Source organism: Scyliorhinus torazame, chromosome 31 (genome assembly GCF_047496885.1).
Source record: "Scyliorhinus torazame isolate Kashiwa2021f chromosome 31, sScyTor2.1, whole genome shotgun sequence".
Taxonomy (NCBI): Eukaryota; Metazoa; Chordata; class Chondrichthyes; order Carcharhiniformes; family Scyliorhinidae; genus Scyliorhinus; species Scyliorhinus torazame.
This window is the reverse complement of record NC_092737.1, coordinates 20514170-20535219: the sequence shown is the minus strand read 5'-3', so window position 1 is coordinate 20535219 and position 21050 is coordinate 20514170. Positions and strand designations below refer to the sequence as shown.

General features: G+C 54.1%; 1 pseudogene; it reads left to right on the top strand.

The window, feature by feature from the left end:
• The window catches only part of LOC140404589 (phosphatidylinositol 4,5-bisphosphate 3-kinase catalytic subunit alpha isoform-like), a 36749-nt pseudogene extending 16151 nt beyond the window's left edge, over window positions 1-20598 (top strand).
• Window positions 20599-21050: the final 452 nt, after the last annotated feature.

Genomic DNA, 21050 nt, shown 5'->3' with positions numbered 1-21050 from the left:
AAGGCCATTCGGCCCATCGAGTCCACTCCACCATTCAATCATGGCTGATTTCAACTCCATTTACCCGCTCTCTCTCCATAGCCCTTAATTCCTCGAGAAATCAAGAACTTATCAACTTCTGTCTTAAAGACACTCAACGTCCCGGCCTCCACCGCCCTCTGTGGCAATGAATTCCACAGACCCACCACTCTCTGGCTGAAGAAATTTCTCCTCATCTCTGTTCTAAAGCGAATCCCTTTTATTCTAAGGGCTGTGCCCCCGGGGTCCTAGTCTCCCCTGCTAATGGAAACAACTTCCCTACGTCCACCCTATCTAAGCCATTCATTATCTTGTAAGTTTCTATTAGATCTCCCCTCAACCTCCTAAACTCCAATGAATATAATCCCAGGATCCTCAGACGTTCATCGTATGTTAGGCCTACCATTCCTGGGATCATCCGTGTGAATCTCCGCTGGACCCGCTCCAGTGCCAGTATGTCCTTCCTGAGGTGTGGGGGCCCAAAATTGCTCACAGTATTCTAAATGGAGCCTAACTAATGCTTTATAAAGCTTCAGAAGTACATCCCTGCTTTTATATTCCAAGCCTCTTGAGATAAATGACAACATTGCATTTGTTTTCTTAATTACGGACTCAACCTGCAAGTTTACCTTTAGAGAATCCTGGACTAGGACTCCCAAGTCCCTTTGCACTTCAGCATTATGAATTTTGTCACCGTTTAGAAAATAGTCCACGCCTCTATTCATTGCAGATGGTTGGGGGCTATAGTCCTTATCAAATAGTGTTTGGTATAAATCCTAAAATTCCGTCCATTTTGGATGACCAGCCTCCAGCTTGGGAGGGGACTACAATTAGCTCTGGTTTTGCTGAACATTTAAATGCATTACGTAGCAGTAGAAAAGCTTTTTTGGAAGCAGAAGTGTCTGAAAAGAATTCGCAGAGCTTTAAGACATAACGTACGGCCATCAGATGCCGTTTTTCAGCAAGGAGGCATGGTATACTATAAGAGAGACCATTCTAATGAATGGAAAGGCCCAGGGGAAGATCATAGGGCATAGATGACAAAACAATTATTTGCAACATGGTGATCAACTGTTAGGGTACATTCATCAAGGATAATGGGTACAGATTACAAATTTTCAAATTTAGACAGAGCAGACAGACATGATGAGGAACCAGAGTCATCTGGTACACGTGTTACAGAACTATGAGGACCAATTAACTGATTTCGACAGGGTTTCTGTGAAGGAACACAACACTTCTGATGAATTAGAACAGGGCCATTTTTCCGAAAGGGCAACTGCCAAAAGTTGGTACAAAAGTGACATAATTGCCTGAATGGTCGAGTCAATGGAAGGATGCAACTGTTATTAGTAGAGCAGGGAAGGCCACTGGAAAGTATAAACATTGGTTGAATGTACAGCATTCAGGGGAAGGAGTCAAGACAATGGATTGGGAAAACAAAGTTCAAAAATGGAGGGCACAGAAACGCAATGCCAGTTCCAATAGTACATCGGATAGTAAACAGGTCCACAGGAAAAGGTCGAGAACTATTGAAAGGACACACCACAGCAGAAGGGAAAGATCAAGCATAGCAGTACAGAACGAGATACCAGGTGGGAGAGGGGACGTAGTTTATCAAGATCTCGGAACATGAGTAAGACTACGAATACTAATAGGAGTAGAAGCCCACATGCACGTGAGATTTTGGTGGCTTCAAATAAATTAGATGAAAAAGTTATCAAAGAAGCTAAACAGCAAGAATTGCATAGGTGGAGTGAATTTGGGGTATACACGGAAATACCGGATAGGGGACAAAGAGCTCTATCCCACAGATGGCTTTGCACGGAAAAGGTTCTTCCGGATGGAACTTATAAGGCAAAGGCCAGACTTGTGGCAAGGGGATTTGAAGAAAACTTAGAAGATCAGGATTTAAGGGTAGATTCACCTACAGCAGGAAAGGTTATTTTAAAGATCTTCTTGGCTCTATTGGAATGCAAATCTATAGATATAAAAGCTGTCTTTTTGCAGGGGCATCAGCTCCAGAGAGACATTTTTCTCCGTCCTCCTAAAGAAGCAGCTAACACAGAAGGGGTACTCTGGAAGTTGAACAAATGTGTATATGGATTAAATGATGCATCTAGAGTCTGGTATTTTTCGGTAAGGTCATTTTTGTTAAAGTTAGGCTGTTGCCAGTTGAAAGCAGACCCTGCAATGTTTTACTGGCACTATAAAGGAAATCTTTCTGGCATTTTTATGATGCATGTCGATGATTTTTTGTGGGGTGGGACTAGTTTGAAGCTATTGTAATCTCTGGTTTGAGGAAAGAATTCTGGGTTGGAAGGCAGGCTTCCGGTGCATTTAAATATATTGGACTGGAAATTGAACAGACTAAGTTAGGGGCAACTTTACGTCAGCAATCTTATTCGGAAAGCATCAGCCCAATAGCAATTCGTCGTGGCCCGAGTTTCACAAAAAGACGCAATGGTTTCAAAGATAGAAAAAGAGCAACTGCGAAGTTTAATTGGGCAACTGAACTGGTTAGGTAGACAGAGTAGACCGGACGTGAGTTTTGATGTCTTAGAGTTGAGTACAAAAATGAATGATCCCAAAGTGGAAGACATAATAAAAGCAAATAAAGCATTGGCCAAACTAAAAATGCAGGAGTGTGTTTTGAAGTTCCCGGTTTTAGGTGACCAGAGGCACTTGAAACTCATCGTTTATAGTGATGCGTCCTATGCAAATTTATGTGATGGGGTTTCAAGCGCAGGTTTTATAATTTTCCTTTTGGGGAACAATGGTAAATGTTGCCCGCTTGTGTGGGAAACAAAGAAAATAAGGAGAAAGCACTTTGTCTGCTGAGACGTTAAGCCTTGTAGAGGCGGTGGATATGGCCTTTTATATAAGTATGATATTGACAGAAATTTTGGGATTAGGGGATTTGGGTAATATACCTACTGCCTGTCACATTGACAATAAATCCCTGTGGAAAATGTGCACTCTACAAAAAGTGTCAATGGAAAGAGGTTACGGATAGACATCGCAAGTTTGAAGCAGATGTTGGGACAGAGGGGAAATAACAAAAATTAAATGGGTCGACAGGAGCTATCAACTGTCATACTGTTTTACGAAAAGAGGGGTGAGTTCACAGAAACCTTTGGATATTGTTGATGAAGGGGCGTTGTTTCTGTGACTTTTTTTCTTTCTCGTCCAAACAAAAAGAAAAGGGGGGAAATAATGTGTGTTTTTGAGTTTCTTGAAATTTTGTTTTCACCTAATTTTTTTTTTTTTCTCCAAGGAAGGGGAGACTGTTAAGTAATGGGTTAAGAGACATTGCATTTAGTTGTCTCATTTATGTTAAGTATCCATTAATTGACACTGATATGTAAAGGGGCTTCAGGTGGCCTCTGTCAGGTGATGTATAGTGAGAGTTTTGTGCAGAGGCTGTTGGAAGGAAATAAATGTGTGTTTGTGAAAAAGGAACAGAACTTTAGACTCTTCATATCACAGCAGCTAAAACGTCTAATTGGGAGGAGTGGGTGGGGGGGGGAAGAGGTCAGGAAGAGTGGGTGGGGGGGGTGAAGAGAGGTCAGGAGGAGTGGGTGGAGGGGGTGAAGAGAGGTCAGGAGGAGTGGTGGGGAAGGGAGAGAGAGGTCGGGAGGAGTAGTTGGGGGGGGGGAAAGAGGTCGGGAGGAGTGGTTTGGGGGGTGGGGGAGAGGTCGGGAGGAGGGGGGAGAGGTCGGGAGGAGTGGTGAGGGGGGAGAAGTCGGGAGGAGTGGTGGGGGGGGGGGGAAGAGGCCGGGAGGAGTGGCGGGGGGGGGGGGAAAGAGGGTCGTGAGGAGTGGGTTGGGGGGGTAGATTGGGAGGAGTGGCATGGGGGGCGAGAGAGGTCGGGAGGAGTGGCGGGGGGGGAAGAGGTCGGGAGGAGTGGTGGGGAAGGGAGAGGGAGGTCGGGAGGAGTGGGTTGGGGGGTAGGTTGGGAGGAGTGGCGAGAGGTTGGGAGGAGTGGGGGGGGGGGAAAAGAGGTCGGGAGTGGTGGGGAAGGGAAAGAGGTCGGGAGGAGTGGGTTGGGGGGTAGGTTGGGAGGAGTGGGGGGGGGAAAGAGGTCGGGAGTGGTGGGGAAGGGAGAGAGGTTGGGAGGAGTGGGTTGGGGGGTAGGTTGGGAGGGGGGGCGAGAGAGGTCGGGAGGAGTGGTGGGGGAGGGGAGAGAGAGGTTGGGAGGAGTGGTGGGGAGGGGAGAGAGAGGTTGGGAGGAGTGGTGGGGGAGGGGAGAGAGAGGTTGGGAGGAGTGGTGGGGAGGGGAGAGAGGTTGGGAGGAGTGGTGTGGGAAGGGAGGGGGGGGGAAGAGAGGTCGGGAGGGGAGGGGGGGGAATGTCGGGAGGAGTGGTGGGGGAGAGGAGCGATGGGGAGAGGTCTCAGGAGGGATGGTGGCGAGTTGAGGGGACGGGTTCAGGAGGAGGGGTGGGGGAGAGTGGTCTGGAGGGAGGGAAGGGGTGGTGTAGAGAGGTTGGCAGGGAGGGTGTTGAATTGGTGGGGTGCACTGCGCGATGAGAGCCCCCCCCCCCCCCCCCCCCCCTGCACGGCCTGGCGTTTATTGAGCCAAAGCGATTCTCTTTAACACACCGACCTGGGCCTCTGCAGGTCCGAGATGCACAACAAGACTGTGAGCCAGAGGTTCGGCCTGCTGCTGGAGTCGTTCTGCCGAGCCTGCGGCATGTACCTGAAGCACCTGATTCGGCAGGTGGAGGCCATGAGAAGCTCATCAACCTGACGGACATCCTGAAGCAGGAGAAGAGAGGACGAGACCCAGAAGGTAAGCGGGAAGGGCTGTGCTGCATACTTCAGGGAGGGTGTCGAAGGCCTCGACGTCTGGGCCGGGGCGCAGGGGGATTTACCCTCCAGGGGTGAGAGGCTCTAACCGCGTGAGGGGAAAGCAGCGATCGTTCGCCGTGCGGAGATTGAAATCGGCCAGAGGGCCACAGGTTTGTGCTGATTGAAGGGATCAAAGCTTTTCTTTTTTCAAAGCGTCGAGCGATTTGGAACGCGCTAAGATGTGGAGATAGATTCATTGGCGATTTGCAAAAGGGTGTCGGGTAAATCCCCGAGAGGACAGAGACGGGCGCTGCTCGAGGGGCGACGGCCAATCGCACCATGTGCTCTGGTCCTGCCCGAAGCTGGAGGGGTTCTATTCGGGGAGATTCTGGGGGCGGGGGGGAGCGGGGAGCGGCGAAAGAGAAAATGCTGGGAAAATCTCAGCAGGTCTGCAGCATCTGTCGGGAGAGAAAAGAGCTGACGTTTTCGAGTCCAGGTGACACTTTGTCAAGCTGACGTGGTTGGCCTGATGGCCCGGGGCGGATCTTGTTAGAATCCTAGAATTTACAGTGCAGAAGGAGGCCATTCGGCCCATCGAGTCTGCACCGGCTCTTGGAAAGAGCCCCCTACCAAACCCACACCTCCACCCTATCCCAGTAACCCCACTCAACCAACACTAAGGGCAATTTATCGCGGCCAATCCACCTAACCCGCACATCTTTGGACTGTGGGAGGAAACCGGAGCACCCGGAGGAAACCCTCGCAGACACGGGGAGGACGTGCAGACTCCGCACAGACAGGTGACCCAAGCCGGGAATCGAACCTGGGACCCTGGAGCTGTGAAGCAATTGTGCTAACCACTGTGCTACAGGGTTGGTGGGGTGGGAGGGAGTGGGGGGGGGGGGGGGGGGCGGGGGGGGGGATTTGGCGGAATCCATTCATTTGGAGCATATAAGATTTGCCATTTGGGGTGCGGAGGAGGGGGTTAATTTTCGAGGCGGGAGGCGAGGGATGTTGGCTTTGTTTTTACTGCATTGTGGGTGTGTTTAGGTTTAATAATCGGCAGGTAGGCAGGTTTGGGACATTTGAAGGGCTTTTGTTTCAGGGCTGTGGTTTATGGACGATGGTTCTGTGTTTTGTTAATAGTTTGAAAATAACGCTAAAAGCTCGGGTGGAATCCCTCCTCTCTCCCTAGATGCAGATGAAGTTCTTGGTGGAGCAGATGAGCCGGCCGGATTACATGGAGGCTCTGCAGGGGTTTATCTGCCCCCCTCAACCCTGTGCAACCAGCTGGGCACCTTGAGGTAACCACAGGGGCCTCTCGCTGGCCCGCTCTGGAGCGCGGGAGTAAACGCGAGCCCTTCTCTGGAGCGCGGTGTAAACGCCGAGCCCTTCTCTGGAGCGCGGGTGTAACGCGAGCCCTTCTCTGGAGCGCGGGTGTAAACGCGAGCCCTTCTCTGGGAGCGGCGGGTGTAAACCGCCGAGCCCTTCTCTGAGCGCGGGGCGTGAACGCGAGCCCTTCTCTCGAGCGCGGGCGTCGGAACGCGAGCCCTTCTCTCGAGCGCGGGCGTTGAACGCGAGCCCCTTCTCTCGAGCGCGGGCGTAAACGCGAGCCCTTCTCTGGAGCGTGGGTGTAAACGCGAGCCCTTCTCTGGAGCGTGGGTGTAAACGCGAGCCCTTCTCTGGAGCGCGGGTGTAATCGCGGGTGTAAACGCGAGCCCTTCTCTGGAGCGCGGGTGTAAACCGCGAGCCCTTCTCTGGAGCGCGGGTGTAGCGCGAGCCCTTCTCTGGAGCGCGGGTGTAAACGCGAGCCCTTCTCTGGAGCGCGGGTGTAAACGCGAGCCCTTCTCTGGAGCGCGGGTGTAAACACGAGCCCTTCTCTGGAGTGCGGGTGTAAACGCGAGCACTTCTCTGGAGCGCGGGTGTAAACGCGAGCCCTTCTCTCGGAGCGGCGGGGCCGGTGAACGCGAGCCCTTCTCTCGAGCGCGGGGCGTGAACGCGAGCCCTTCTCTCGAGCGCGGGCGTGAACGCGAGCCCTTCTCTCGAGCGCGGGCGTAAACGCGAGCCCTTCTCTGGAGCGTGGGTGTAAACGCGAGCCCTTCTCTGGAGCGTGGGTGTAAACGCGAGCCCTTCTCTGGAGCGCGGGTGTAATCGCGGGTGTAAACGCGAGCCCTTCTCTGGAGCGCGGGTGTAATCGTGGGTGTAAACGCGAGCCCTTCTCTGGAGCGCGGGTGTAATCGCCGAGCCCTTCTCTGGAGCGCGGGTAAACGCGAGCCCGCTCTGGAGCGCGGGAGATAAATGCGAGCCCGCTCTGGAGCGCGGGAGTAAATGCGAGCCCGCTCTGGAGCGCGGGAGTAAACGCGAGCCCGCTCTGGGAGCGCGGGGAGTAAACGCGAGCCCGCTCATTTGCATTGATTAGTATCCAGCACACAGGAAGGCCATGCTGCCCGTCGAGTCCATGCTGTTGACTGTAGAGCAATTCCTCTCAGTCCCACCCCGCGCACGCTCGCTCTGATCTCCGTCACCGGCCAGCCCGTTCCCCCTCTGAACGGCCACACAACTTCCTTTTGAAATCACATTGTCTCTGCTACACAGGCAGCGGGTTCCAGCTCATTGTCACTGGTGGACAAACATTCTCTCTCTCTCTCTCTCTCTCTCTCTCTCTCTCTCTCTCCCTCCCCACCCGCTGCCCAAAACGAAATCTGGGATCCCCAAAAGTGACAACTTTTCCTTGTCCGCTTTATGTAAACCTATCGGGATCTTGTGCACCTCTAGCAGTTCTCTCTCTGCCTCTCTCTCTCTGCCTCTCTCCCTGTCTGCCTCTCTCTCTGTCTGCTTCTCTCCCTGTCTGCTTCTCTCCCTGTCTGCCTCTCTCCCTGTCTGCCTCTCTCCTGTCTGCCTCTCTCCCTGTCTGCCTCTCTCCCTGTCTGCCTCTCTCCCTGTCTGCCTCTCTCCCTGTCTGCCTCTCTCCCTGTTCTGCCTCTCTCCCTGTCTGACGCTCTCTCCCTGTCTGCCTCTCTCCCTGTCTGTCCTCTCTCCCTGTCTGCCTCTCTCCCTGTCTGCCTCTCTCCCTGTCTGCCTCTCTCCCTGTCCTGCCTCTCTCCCTGTCTGCCTCTCTCCCTGTCTGCCTCTCTCCCTGTCTGCCTCTCTCCCTGTCTGCCTCTCTCCCTGTCTGCCTCTCTCCCTGTCTGCCTCTCTCCCTGTCTGCCTCTCTCCCTGTCCTGCCTCTCTCCCTGTCTGCCTCTCTCCCTGTCTGCCTCTCTCCCTGTCTGCTCTCTCCCTGTCTGCCTCTCTCCCCTGTCTGCCTCTCTCCCTGTCTGCCTCTCTCCCTGTCCTGCCTCTCTCCCTGTCTGCCTCTCTCCTGTCTGCCTCTCTCCCTGTCTGCCTCTCTCCCTGTCTGCCTCTCTCCCTGTCTGCCTCTCTCCCCTGTCTGCCTCTCTCCCTGTCTGCCTCTCTCCCTGTCTGCCTCTCTCCCTGTCTGCCTCTCTCCCTGTCTGCCCTCTCTCCCTCTCTGCCTCTCTCCTCTCTGCCTCTCTGCCTCTCTGCCTCTCTGCCCTCCTCTGCCTCTCTGCCTCTCTGCCTCTCTGCCTCTCTGCCTCTCTGCCTCTCTGCCTCTCTGCCTCTCTGCCTCTCTGCCTCTCTGCCCTCCCTCCTGCCTCTCTCTCTCTGCCCCCCCCCCCCACGGCTCGGGGAACAGCCAGCCTTCTCCAGCCTAACCTCTGTAGAGTCGCTTGAATCCCTACAGGGCATTCAGCCCGTCGAGTCTGGACCAACCCTCCGAAAGAGCACCCCCCCAGGCTCCCCCGCCGCACACCCCGGTAACCTTTGGACACCCGGGGGCAATGTAGCACGGCCAATCAACCCTGACCTGCACATCACCTGCAGCAAAAGCCTCCACCTGGGAACCATCAACCCTGACCTGCACATCACTCTGCAGCAAAAGCCCTCCACCCTGGGAACCATCCTGGTAGTGGCTGGTTTAGCACACTGGGCTCAATCGCTGGCTTTTAAAGCAGACCAAGGCGGGCCAGCAGCACGGTTCAATTCCCGTACCAGCCTCCCCGAACAGGCCGCCGGAATGTGGCGACTAGTGGCGCTTCACAGTAACTTCATTTGAAGCCTACTTGTGAAAATAAGCGATTTTCATTTCATTTCAAGTCTCCTGCCCCTCCTCCCCCCTTCCCAAGGGACCCTCGTATCCTCCCTGGTGTGACCAGGACTGCTCCGTTGTGTGAACCTTTCTAAAGGTTCAGTATAACGTGTCTGTCTTTGCACTCGATGTCCGTATACGTCCAAGAACCCGGGTTATCCATTCTCTCTCAATGCCTTCATTGGATTGGATTGGTTTATTGTCACGTGTACCGAGGTACAGTGAAAAGTATTTTTCTGCGAGCAGCTCAACAGATCATTAAATACATGGGAAGAAAAGGGAATAAAAGAAAATACATAATAGGGCAACACAACATATACAATGTAACTACATAAACACCCGGCATCGGATGAAGCAATACAGGGTGTAGTGTTAATGAGGTCAGTCCATAAGAGGGTAATTTAGGAGTCTGGTGACAGTGGGGAAGAAGCTGTTTTTGAGTCTGTTCGTGCGTGTTCTCAGACTTCTGTATCTCCTGCCCGATGGAAGAAGTTGGAAGAGTGAGTAAGCCGGGGTGGGAGGGGATCTTTGATTATGCTGCCCGCTTTCCCCAGGCAGCGGGAGGTGTAGATGGAGTCAATGGATGGGAGGCAGGTTCGTGTGATGGACTGGGCCGTGTTCATGACTTTTATGTACATGCATCTGGATGTGAGAGCCCCCCCCCCAGGTCTCTCTCTCTCTCTCCCTCCTCTCTCTCTCCCTCTCTCCCTCTATTCTTACACTCTCTAGAATTCCCCCACCTTGCTGTGCCCCACGTGGCTGTCACGGCTCCTACAGCAGCGAGCGCACTCGAATGTTCCATTGGCGGCGAAGCACCCAGTGGTCCAGTAGACGGCGCTGTGCGAGATGCAGAGTGTCGACCGCACTCTTTCCCCCCTGACCCCCCAAACGTACTCATTCCCAGGACCCGCAAACGGCAGACCTCCATCCCTCCCTCAGCCGCCCCTTGCAACGTTCCAACAATCCACCGGACACTAAAACCCGAGGTGACAATTGCTCACGGTTCCCCCTGGACGTCCCCCTCTCGTCCTCCCGCACTGTGCTTTGTTGCACGGGGGAGGTGCCCCTGGGCGGCGGGCGGAGGTGGGGCGCGAGACCCGGCCCCCACTGTCCGTGGGGGAAGCGGAGCCCAGCGCCGGTTCTCCTTGACACCGGCGGAGCGGAGAGCTCGGCACTGGCCGACGACAGTGGCCGTCTTGCTCCCTGGCGGAGCTGGCTGACTTTGAGGGGGGCGGGGTCGTGCCCCCCCCCCCCCCCCCCCCCCCCCCCCCACCCGGCAGCTGGGCGGGGTGCCGGGTACCCCCCCACCACCCAAGGGAGCTCGCAGTGAGAACTCAAACATTGTGGACCCCACGACTTGCCAAGGTGCAGCGCGTCGCGCAGGCCAATAACCGTGCATTCCTGACCGCTCTGCCCATCTGGCGACTGGGTGGGATGCGAGAGTCTGGATAATTACCAATCTGGTGGGACGGGGAAGGAGTGGGAGGCGTTGGGACCGAAAGCCTTTCTCCCGTCCCGTCCCCCGCAATGTCCTGCTGTCCCCAGCTGCGGTAATGCTGTACAAGTGCTTTGGGGCCACCTTGTGGCTGCGAAAGGGACTACGTTGATTGTGAGCCTTTCTTCAAGGACTGATTTTTCATTCATGGTTGGGGGGGTGGGTGCTGTGGGAGGCCTACAGCTTTAAGTGATGACGCTGCAACTCCGCCCCCCCCCCCCCCCCCCCCCCCCCCCCCCCCCCCCCCCCCCCCCCCCGTCACGTTGGAAATGTATTGTAAACGCTGCTTGTCCCATGTAGGCACTGTATTAATGCTGTGTTAGTTTGTATGCATAGAATCCCTACAGTGCACAAGGAGGCCATTCGGCCCTGATTATTGTGGTTCAGGATACACCACTGGAGGGTATTGCTTGGTAAAGTACCTTGAGCACCTGTAAGGAGAGAGGCTTTTCCTCCACTGTCAGGGACACGCCTTGGCGTTCTGTTCTACCGCCTGGCGGTGGGGAAGGTCCCCAGTGGAGGGCTCTCTGTGTGGCGAGCCCCGCGTCTTTTCCATCGGGGACCTTGCGTGAAGGGTAGGGCGTTGCATGGAGCAGTGCCGTACAACCGTGGGCTGAGGTGGTTCACGGGGGCTCCCAGGCTGCGGGCGTTTTCCGCGGCCAACGGGGGTCCGTGTTCCACATTTTATGTAGATGGTCGCCCCTATTTGAAGGGGCGTCTCCTCGATGCCTGGCTTCACTTCGGCCCCGTACTCCCTTGGTCATCCAGTGGTGGAGTGGGGAGGGGGATTTGGCCATTAATAGGGTCTCGGCGGCAGCGGGGGTTGGAGGGGTTTGCCTGATCCCACTGCCGCGCCTTTACCCCGGGCCACATGCCCTGGGCAAGGAGCACGCACTGCCCATCGGCACGCTTCAGGCCTTCCTTGACAGCTGGGCACCATGGGGACAGGGGTGCGTCATCATCACCCGCCCCCCCCTCCCCCTCCCCCCCTCCTGCCGCCCTGCCGAATGACATTTTAATTTAATTTTCTAAGCTTCCTTTTGACATTTTATTTTAGGTTACAGTGGCCCACCAGGGGCGTCACCCCTATCGTTCTTAATTTATTGATTATTGGTTTTATTTAATAGACTATAGAGAGAGAGAGAGAGAGTACCGTGCGCAGTGGGCTCCGCGGGGGGTGAGGTGCATCATCATCCCCCTCCCCCCGGGAAGGAAATTCTAGTTTGATTTTGGCCCCCCCCCCCCCATTTCCGTTTAATTTATTGATATTGTTGAGTTAAGAGCACAAAGAGGGACTGCTGGGGACACTGGGCTGGTTAGTCGGTCGCTGCATCCTGTAATTGAGGCGGTGATCAAGTAAAGGATTTGCGTTTAGATTGGGCGCATGGGGTGTATTTCCCAGGCGGGCTCTGACGTGTCTGCCTCCTCGTCCTGCAGACTGGAAGAATGCAGGATCATGTCCTCGGCTAAGCGGCCCCTCTGGCTGAACTGGGAGAACCCGGACATCATGTCGGGAGCTGCTCTTCAGCAACAACGAGATCATCTTCAAGAACGGAGATGGTAAGCCTCGCACGCCCTCCCCTCCTGTTTTAATCAGCGGGCCCCCCCACCCCCCCCGCTTCAAACCTCCCGGCCGATCCTGCCTCGCGGGACGAGCTACCCGTTGCTTTAGAACATACAGTGCAGAAGGAGGCCATTCGGCCATCGGGTCTGCACCGACCCACTTAAGCCCTCACTTCCACCCTATCCCCGTAACCCAATAACCCCTCCTAACCTTTTTGGACACTAAGGGCAATTTAGCACGGCCACCTCCACCCTAACCTGCACGTCTTTGGACTGTGGGAGGAAACCGGAGCACCCGGAGGAAACCCACGCAGACACGGGAGGACGTGCAGACTCCGCACAGACAGTGACCCAGCGGGGAATCGAACCTGGGGCCCTGGCGCTGTGAAGCCACAGTGATAGCCACTGTGCTACCGTGCCGCCATCCTTTCTCTTGCCCTGCTGGTGGAGGCCAGCGTGCGGGGATGGACCAGGGTATTGCGAGCGGGAGTTCGGGAAAGGGGGTGGTTCTGTCGGGGATCCTGTTTTAGTAACCGGCTGGCTCTCTCTCTCTGTTACAGACCTGCGACAGGACATGCTGACACTACAGATCATTCGAATCATGGAAAACATTTGGCAGAACCAGGGTTTGGACCTCAGGTATATGCGAATGTACACGTGTGTACACCCCATATGTGCGGGCATAATAAAATAAAACAAACTAATCAACAAATAAAACAGTCGGACAAATTGTCAGCCTTTCAAAAGAGGAACTAGTACAAGAGGCGGAACTTTTCAAGAGAACTCGGATAATTAAATTGAAATGTCGCTTTGGGGCTGATGACGAAGCGCTCGAACCCCAGGGGTGCCCACTAGTCACAGAACATTCTCTCTTTATCCTCCTTTGGCATTACCAGCAACAACAGTATAAAAACAGAGTACAAAGAGCAATAAACATGACACCCGTCCCTCCAAGACCCGTCTCTTTAACCCCCTATTCTACGCCTACCCTAACCCCCCCCCCCCCCACTGCTGACGATTAATTCTCTGCAAAGAAGTCGATGAACGGTTGCCACCCCCGGGCGAACCCTAACACTGACCCTCTCAGGGCGAACTTAATCTTCTCCAGGCTGAGAAGTCTCGCCATGTCGGTTAACCAGGCCTCCGACTTCGGGGCCAGAAAGTCTGCCTCTTCTTCCTCCTCCTGGATTCCCGGGTGGTCCGACACCCCGAAAATCGCCACCCCCTGGACTCCTCGCCACCCTCGTTTCCAGCACCCCGGGGACATGACGTCCGCAAACCCCTGCCAATGTCCCCGAAGTTTTGGACACGCCCCAGAACATGTGGACATGGCTCGCTGGTCCGCCCCACACGTTTTACACACCTGTCCCTCTACTCCAAAGAATCTGCTCATCCGGGCCACTGTCATGTGGGCCCGGTGGGCCACCTTGAATTGATCAAGCTGAGCCGGGCGCAAGTCAGTAAAATCAAAGTTAACCAATTGAACAAAATCCTTAACGGGGCAACGTAACGAGCAAAATTTACAAAGGGAAACTTGTCTACTCTAACTAAGATGTAATACCGGGGATGGAGCCCCCATGGTGCGCCGGTTTGTTATGGGAGACTCGGGCGTAACAGTGGGCACTCCCTCCTTGCACTCTTTAAATTAAACAATGATCAATAAATGAAGCACAAATGAGTGTGGGTGACAGCCCCTGGTGGGGGGGCTGTAACCAAAACCAAAACCTCCCAACTAACTAAACTAAATATAATTCCCGGGGAAGGGACAATGAACCCCCCCCCCCCCAATGGGGCCCACCGGTCGAGGAAAGTCTCTCTTTATATATGCTCGAGATACCGGTCGAGGAAAGTCTCTCTTTATATATGTTCGAGATACGGTCGAGGAAGGTCTCTCTTTATATATGCTCGCGATACCGGTCGAGGAAGGTCTCTCTTTATATATGCTACGCGATACCGGTCGAGGAAGGTCTCTCTTTATATATGCCGCAATACTTAATCAATCAATATCCTCTGCTTGTTTATTCTTATCCTTAACAATACCCGTAACGTTAACCATTGCCCTTTGATGCTGTCTTCTGGCTGAATTGGTGCAGGTTTTGATGCTGATTTTCATTTCGTTGCCAGGATGTTGCCCTATGGGTGCCTGTCGATCGGAGACTGCGTGGGGTTGATTGAGGCCGTCAGGAGTTCCCACACCATCATGCAGATTCAGTGCAAGGGCGGCCTGAAGGGGGCACTCCAGTTCAACAGCCACACCCTGCACCAGTGGCTAAAGGACAAGAACAAGGGGGAGGCGTAAGTCCCGTTTTCAACACCTTCCCCCTGCGCGCCTGAACCGAGTCCTGCGGTGGGTGAGATAGCGGAGTGAGGCGCCGGAAGGGGTGGGTGGGGTGTAGCCAGGGGCACCAATTCCGTTACAGGTACAAGTGGAGCATGTTGCGACTGGGTCCGCTTTGACCCTATTCAGATCAGTCGCGAATCTGCTTCGTTACCCAGTCAGTATTGAGGTGCCTGGGCGAGTGGTGGGGGGCTTTTAGAAGTAGAATTCATTCCTATTCCCCCGCCCCCCCCCCCCCCCCCCCCCCCCCAGACTTGCCCCACCCTATCCTGATCACTGTCCACGTGGGCAAGTGCAAACCCACGGGCATTGGGGGTGTGATGGTCCCCGTGGCTGAATAGCCTGATCCTGACGACAGTGGCGACTTGGTCAAAGTAGGAAGGAGCAGACTCTTTACAGCGCGTTGACAAAATCCCAACTCTGGAATGAAAGCCTGCAGCCTTTTCCCCCGAAGCAAGTGTCTATAGCATGGGCGGATATGTGGCAAATGCAGTTTAACGTGGGTGAACGTAAAGGTAGGGACTGCTCGGTATTTAAGGAACACCACTCTATTTCTTAAGAGCCACTCCGAGAAGAGGGAACCAAGTAAATCTTTCGACCGCCACTTCCTTTTCACGGGCTTTGGATGTCCCAAGTGCGTGATCTGTAGGCAGTGAAATAAGTTGGAAGCACACGGCCACTGTGATAATGTAGGAAACGGCGGCGGCCACCTTGCGCACAGCAAGCTCCCCACTAGACAGCAACTTGGTGAGAATTATTATGATGGGTGGTTTGATTGGGTAGACGCAGCAGAGAAGGCCTTCCTGCGTAGGCCCAGCATTTATAGCCCGCCCCTATTTGTCCCTTGAGAAGGTGGTGGGTGAGCCGCCTTGAACCCGCTGCAGTCCCTGCGGTGTAGGTACACCCACTGTGCTGTTGGGGGGGGGGAGTTCTAGGATTTTGACCCAGCGACAGTGAAGGAACGGCCGATATATTTCCCAGTCGGGATGGTGTCGATCGGCCATGAATCTTATTGAATGGCGAGTGGGCTCGAGGGCCCCCTCCTCATTCCTCTGTTCGCCCGCGCCTGTGGTCTGTTTCTGTGCTGCAAGTGCCCGCGGTTAATTCCAACGTTCACAATTATTTTGATTGCCCAGTTACGATGCTGCGATCGACCTGTTCACCCACCTCCTGTGCTGGATACTGTGTGGCCACGTTCATTCTGGGGATTGGAGACCGACACAACAGCAACATCATGGTGAAGGATGATGGTCAGGTGAGTGGACTCGGGTGGACTGAGTGGCGTTTCTCAACAGGCCATTGGCGAACCTTGAGGCTGGGATGATGGGGGGGTGATAGACCGGAGCTCGGGCCTGGAGCCCTCCAGCTTGTAATCGCTCTGCTGTCGGGCAGTGTAAGCGTCTGTCTGTATCACGACCTCGGGCCAGACCCCAACAGTTGCTAAGATACCGGGCAGAAACCCCAATACTTTATTTAATTTGTAATTGTGAGGAAAGGAGCCTTGTTCCAGGAGTGATTCCACGCACAAATAGGGATATGGTCCATTAAAACAAACTTTAATACTAACACAGTATTACTAAATTTAACCTCATAAGAAAATACCAGTCAAACAATGCTTAACAATAACATGTAATGCTAACTCCTAACTGCTATCTTTTATCTCCACTCAAACAGAAACCATCTCTGGTCAGAATTCATTTTAAATAGAGTTAGTCCACCCAGCAATACTTGCTGTAAAGAGATGTTGTGGATAAACCACTTTGAGAAGGAGAGATCCTTCAGGAACCAGCTGCAGATTCTTGCCCGTGCCAAACTATAGTTTAACCTGCCGGCCTTTGCAGAAACTGGCGTTACGCTCACAGGCAAAAGTCTTTTTGGCTAATCTGCTTTGAGGAAAGCTGCTGGTCTGTACCCGGACAAATAACTGACCTGAAAATCAAAACGGAACTCAACACCTGACTGCTTCCACCCCTGGCTCCTTCCATTAACTACATCACCTTACTACACCCAACACAATGTCTCTAATTATCTATTCCCCAGGAAATCATCTTCATATGAACAAGATTCCATTTGCCCAAACTTTTATGAAGCTTTAATTGCACCTTGAGAGCCAAAGTGTCTGCCTTTTTAAACCAGGCTTTTTAAAAACGTGACTGCAGCAGTCATACACACACCAACCCAGGATTTTAACCCTTAATGTGCCAAATGCAAAGTACAATAAATCTGAAACTCCTACATCTATCACCGTCTGTCTGTCCGTCCTTGTTCCGAGGGGTGGCTGGACTATGAAGGGGTCTTTGCTGGTTTATAGTCTCTGCTGCCCTCACTACCTGTTCCCTAGCGAGGCCAGTCCACAGGTCTCTGTCGTGTTTCCCACGTGTTTTGCCTTTTGTGTTAATTTTTATTTCCCCCCAAACGTCCCCCCCTCCTCTTCGCTTCATGTCTCCAAAATACTCGAGTTGCCACAATACCAACTGCTCCTCTTGACGCCAGCTTTCCCCAGCGCCCACTCGTTTTGGCGCGTCCCGGCTTTCGCGGGGACGCACGTCGTCACCTGCCACACCCGGGCTTTCCGGAAGGCGAATTCCCGTCGTCGTCGTCGAGGTTGCTGCGGCCACCAACCTGAGGTCATCGAGCCGCCCTGCTCCTCGTTCGGCCGAGCCTGAATTGCTCGGGTGGAGAGGGAGGGCGTCCGGGTGAGCCAGGATAGTGAACGGTATCACCGCTTCAAGCTGAACTTCATTAGTCAGTGGGCTAGTAATCCAGAGACCCAGGGTGACGCTCTGGGGGCCAGGGTTCGAATCCCGCCAGGGGCGACGGTGTAATTAGAATTCAGTAAAAACGGGGAATTGGTAGCCTAGCCATGAAACCATTGTCGATGTCCTTCAAATTTCATCTGGTTCACTAATATCCCCTTTTCATAGAATTTACAGTGCAGAAGGAGGCCATTCGGCCCATCGAGTCTGCACCGGCTCTTGGAAAGAGCCCCCTACCCAAGGTCCACACCTCCACCCTATCCCCGCAACCCAGTAACCCCACCCAACACTAAGGGCAATTTTTGGACACGAAGGACAATTTTGGGAAGGAAATCTGCCGTCCTTACCCCCGGTCTGGCCTACACGTGACTCCAGACCCCCCCCCCCCCAGAGCAATGTGGTTGACTCTTTTTTTTTTTTTAATATATATATTTATTCAAGTTATTCAACAAATTTTCTACAAAACTCCCCCCCCCCCCCCCCCCCCCCCCCCCTCCATCCCCCGCCCTTGGGCTGCTGCTGCTGCTGCTGACCTCGCCCCTGTCATATGCGCTCTGTGAGTAACTTTGAACTGGATTTGGCTGAGCCTGGCGCAAGAGGAGGAAGAATTAACCCTACTCGGGGCATCAGCCCACAGACCCTCCTCAATCTCCTCCCCAAGCTGCTCCTCCCACAAGCCCTTTAACTCCTCCACCGAGGCCTCCTCCTCTTCCTTCAGCTCCTGGTATATCGCCGACACCTTGCCTTCTCCGACCCATACACCCAAAATCACCCTGTCCTGAATCCCACGTGCCGGAAGCAGCGGGAATTCCCTCACCTGCCGCCTCACAAACGCCCTCACTTGCATGTTTCCCAGGGGTAGCCCAAACTTTTCCTCCAGCGCCCCTAGGCTCGCAAACGTCCCATCGATGAACAGGTCCCCCCATTCCTCTAATCCCTGCCCCGAGCGGTCGACACTCAAATGCCCGCTCGAGAGAATGGGCAACAATTGCTGTCCCACCCCACATGAGAGAATGTTTAAAAATCAGAACCTTGTCCGTCTTTCTGTCCACCTGCGTCACCTTCGTCTTGTCGACGCTGAGCAGGATTGGGGGGTTTAAGTTCCTGCCTGTATTATCTACTGTTAGCACTTCACGGTGCCAGAGTCCCAAGTTCGATTCCCGGCTTGGGTCACTGCCTGTGCGGAGTCTGCACGTTCTCCCCGTGTCTGCGCGGGTTTCCCTCCGGGCGCTCCGGTTTCCTCCCACAAGTCCCGAAAGACGTGATTGTTAGGTGAATCGGACATTCTGAATTCTCCCTCCGTGTACCCGAACAGGCGCCGGAAATGTGGCGACGAGGGGATTTTCACAGTAACTTCATTGCAGTGTTAATGTAAGCCTACTTGTGACACTAAAGATTATTCGTATTATTAATATGTGTGCGTCTGCATGTTCTCTCTCTCTCTCTCTCTCTCTCTCTCGGATTGTCCAGCTGTTCCACATCGACTTTGGCCACTTTCTTGACCACAAGAAGAAGAAGTTTGGGTACAAGCGGGAGCGGGTCCCGTTCGTACTAACCCAGGATTTCCTGATCGTCATCAGCAAAGGCGCCCAGGAGTGCACCAAAACCCAAGGAGTTCGAGCTGTGAGTCCGACCAAATTCTCACCGTGGTTTTTATTTCACCTGCGCTCCTCTTAATTCTGGCCTCTTACTCATCTGCCAAAGCCCTAAGCCGAGGGAACAAAGAACAAAGAAATGTACAGCACAGGAACAGGCCCTTCGGCCCTCCAAGCCCGTGCCGACCATGCTGCCCGTCTAAACTAAAATCTTCCACACTTCTGGGGTCCGTATCCCTCTATTCCATCCTATTCATATATTTGTCAAGATGCCCTTAAATGTCACTATCGTCCCTGCTTCCACTACCCTCCTCCGGTAGTGAGTTTCAGGCACCCACTACCCTCCTGTGTAAAAAAAACTTGCCTCGTACATTCCCTCTAAACCTTGCCCCTCGCACCTTAAACCTATGCCCCCCTAGTAATTGACCCTTCTACCCTGGGGAAAAGCCTCTGACTATCCACTCTGTCTATGCCCCCTCATAATTTTGTATACCTCTATCAGGTCGCCCCTCAACCTCCGCCAGTTCCAGTGAGAACAAACCGAGTTTATTCAACCGCTCCTCATAGCTAATGCCCTCCATACCAGGCAACATTCTGGTAAATCTCTTCTGCACCCTCTCTATAGCCTCCACATCCTTCTGGTAGTGTGGCGACCAGAATTGAACACTATACTCCCAAGTGTGGCCTAACTAAGGTTCTATACGGCTGCAACATGACTTGCCAATTCTTATACTCAGGAGTGGGGCCCCCACGAGACATTTTGTTGACCGCTGCCCACTCACCGGATTGTCTGCCGATTTCCATCCATGACGTTTCTTTTCCCCGACTGGTGTGACATATTCGGCGTGTGGGAGATATATTGAATCTTATTCATGGGGTCACGGTGAGCGGGGCGAGCCCCGATTTCAACCTTGCGGCCCCCTGAGGTGAAGGAGGCCCACTCATGCGGCCCACTCACAGGCCTACGTTGCCCGTCACTGCCCTAAGCTGTGGAATTCCCTCCTGACACCTCCCTCGCGTCTCACTCTCTTTAAGATGCCCCCCCAAAAGCAACCTCTCTCCCGCCCGAGATTTATTCACCTTGGTTTGCAGTCGCATTTTGTCCAATCGCTGCCCAGTGCCTTCTCTTGAAAGGCACTACATAAATGCAGGTCTTGTTTTGTTGTGAAAAGGGCGGGGGGGGGGGGGGCGGGCGGGGGGGGAGGGAGGCTTTGCGGTTGGCTCGCACTGAACGTTTGGCTCACAGCTGTCTCTCCTCTCTCTCTCTCTCTCTCTCCCTCGCCCCCCCCCTCTGCCACGGCAGGTTTCAGGAGATGTGCTACAAGGCATACCTGGCCATCCGCCAGCATGCCAACCTCTTCATCAATCTGTTCTCCATGATGCTGGGCTCGGGCATGCCCGAGCTGCAGTCCTTCGACGACATCGCCTACATCCGCAAGACCTTGGCGCTGGACAAGATGGAGCAGGAGGCCCTGGAGTACTTCACCAAGCAGATGAATGACGCCCACCACGGCGGGTGGGACCACGAAAATGGACTGGATCTTCCACACCATCCGCCACATGCCCTGAGCAGGCACTTTGGCCAAGGGAGTCGATGCGAACTGCACAGCCTCGGGAGTCGATGCGGACGGCACCTTCTCTGCGAGGTCGAGAGGCCCTGCGGGCAAGGGACCTGTCATGTCTGACTTGAACTACGGTTACCTTGGAAACCAGGCAACATTCCTATCCTGGGGGATTGTCTAGAACTAATTTCTTTCCAACACTACATATTTAACCTTCCTCGCACCAACTAGGAGTTGAACTCTTAAATTGGGTCTGGGTGAATTTTTTTTTTTAACATGTGGTCTTTTTTTTTCCTCCTCTCTCTTTCCACCCCCCCCCCCCCCCCCCCCCCCCCCACCACCAACCGCCTTTGGAAGAGGGGCACGAGAGTGTGCTGCCTCCCAAGAGGGAGAAGTGGATTTGGGGACGATATTCCGTCTTCGGTGACGTACGCCAGCTGGGATTGACGGGAAGAATGTCGGGTGAAGCAGAGAATCCAAAATTGCTCGGGAGAGGGCTTCCTCCCTCCGGATTGCACAGAGCTTCGGTCCATCCGTCCCCACCCCCCCCCCTCAGATTCCCTCCCATGGAATCGGGGACAAAACTAAATGCAAATGAAGAAACTTTAACTGGGCCCCGGGGGGAAGGGAGAGTCCCCGGCCTGGGCACGTTGCTCGACCTCGAAGAAAGCCGATCCGATTTCTCGTCGCGGGAGGAGCCCCGATGAACGTTGAACCCGCCCGCCGAGGCTGGCAGAGGGTCGGGCTGGCTTCCAGCGGGGGGGGGGGGTGCGTTGGTCAGT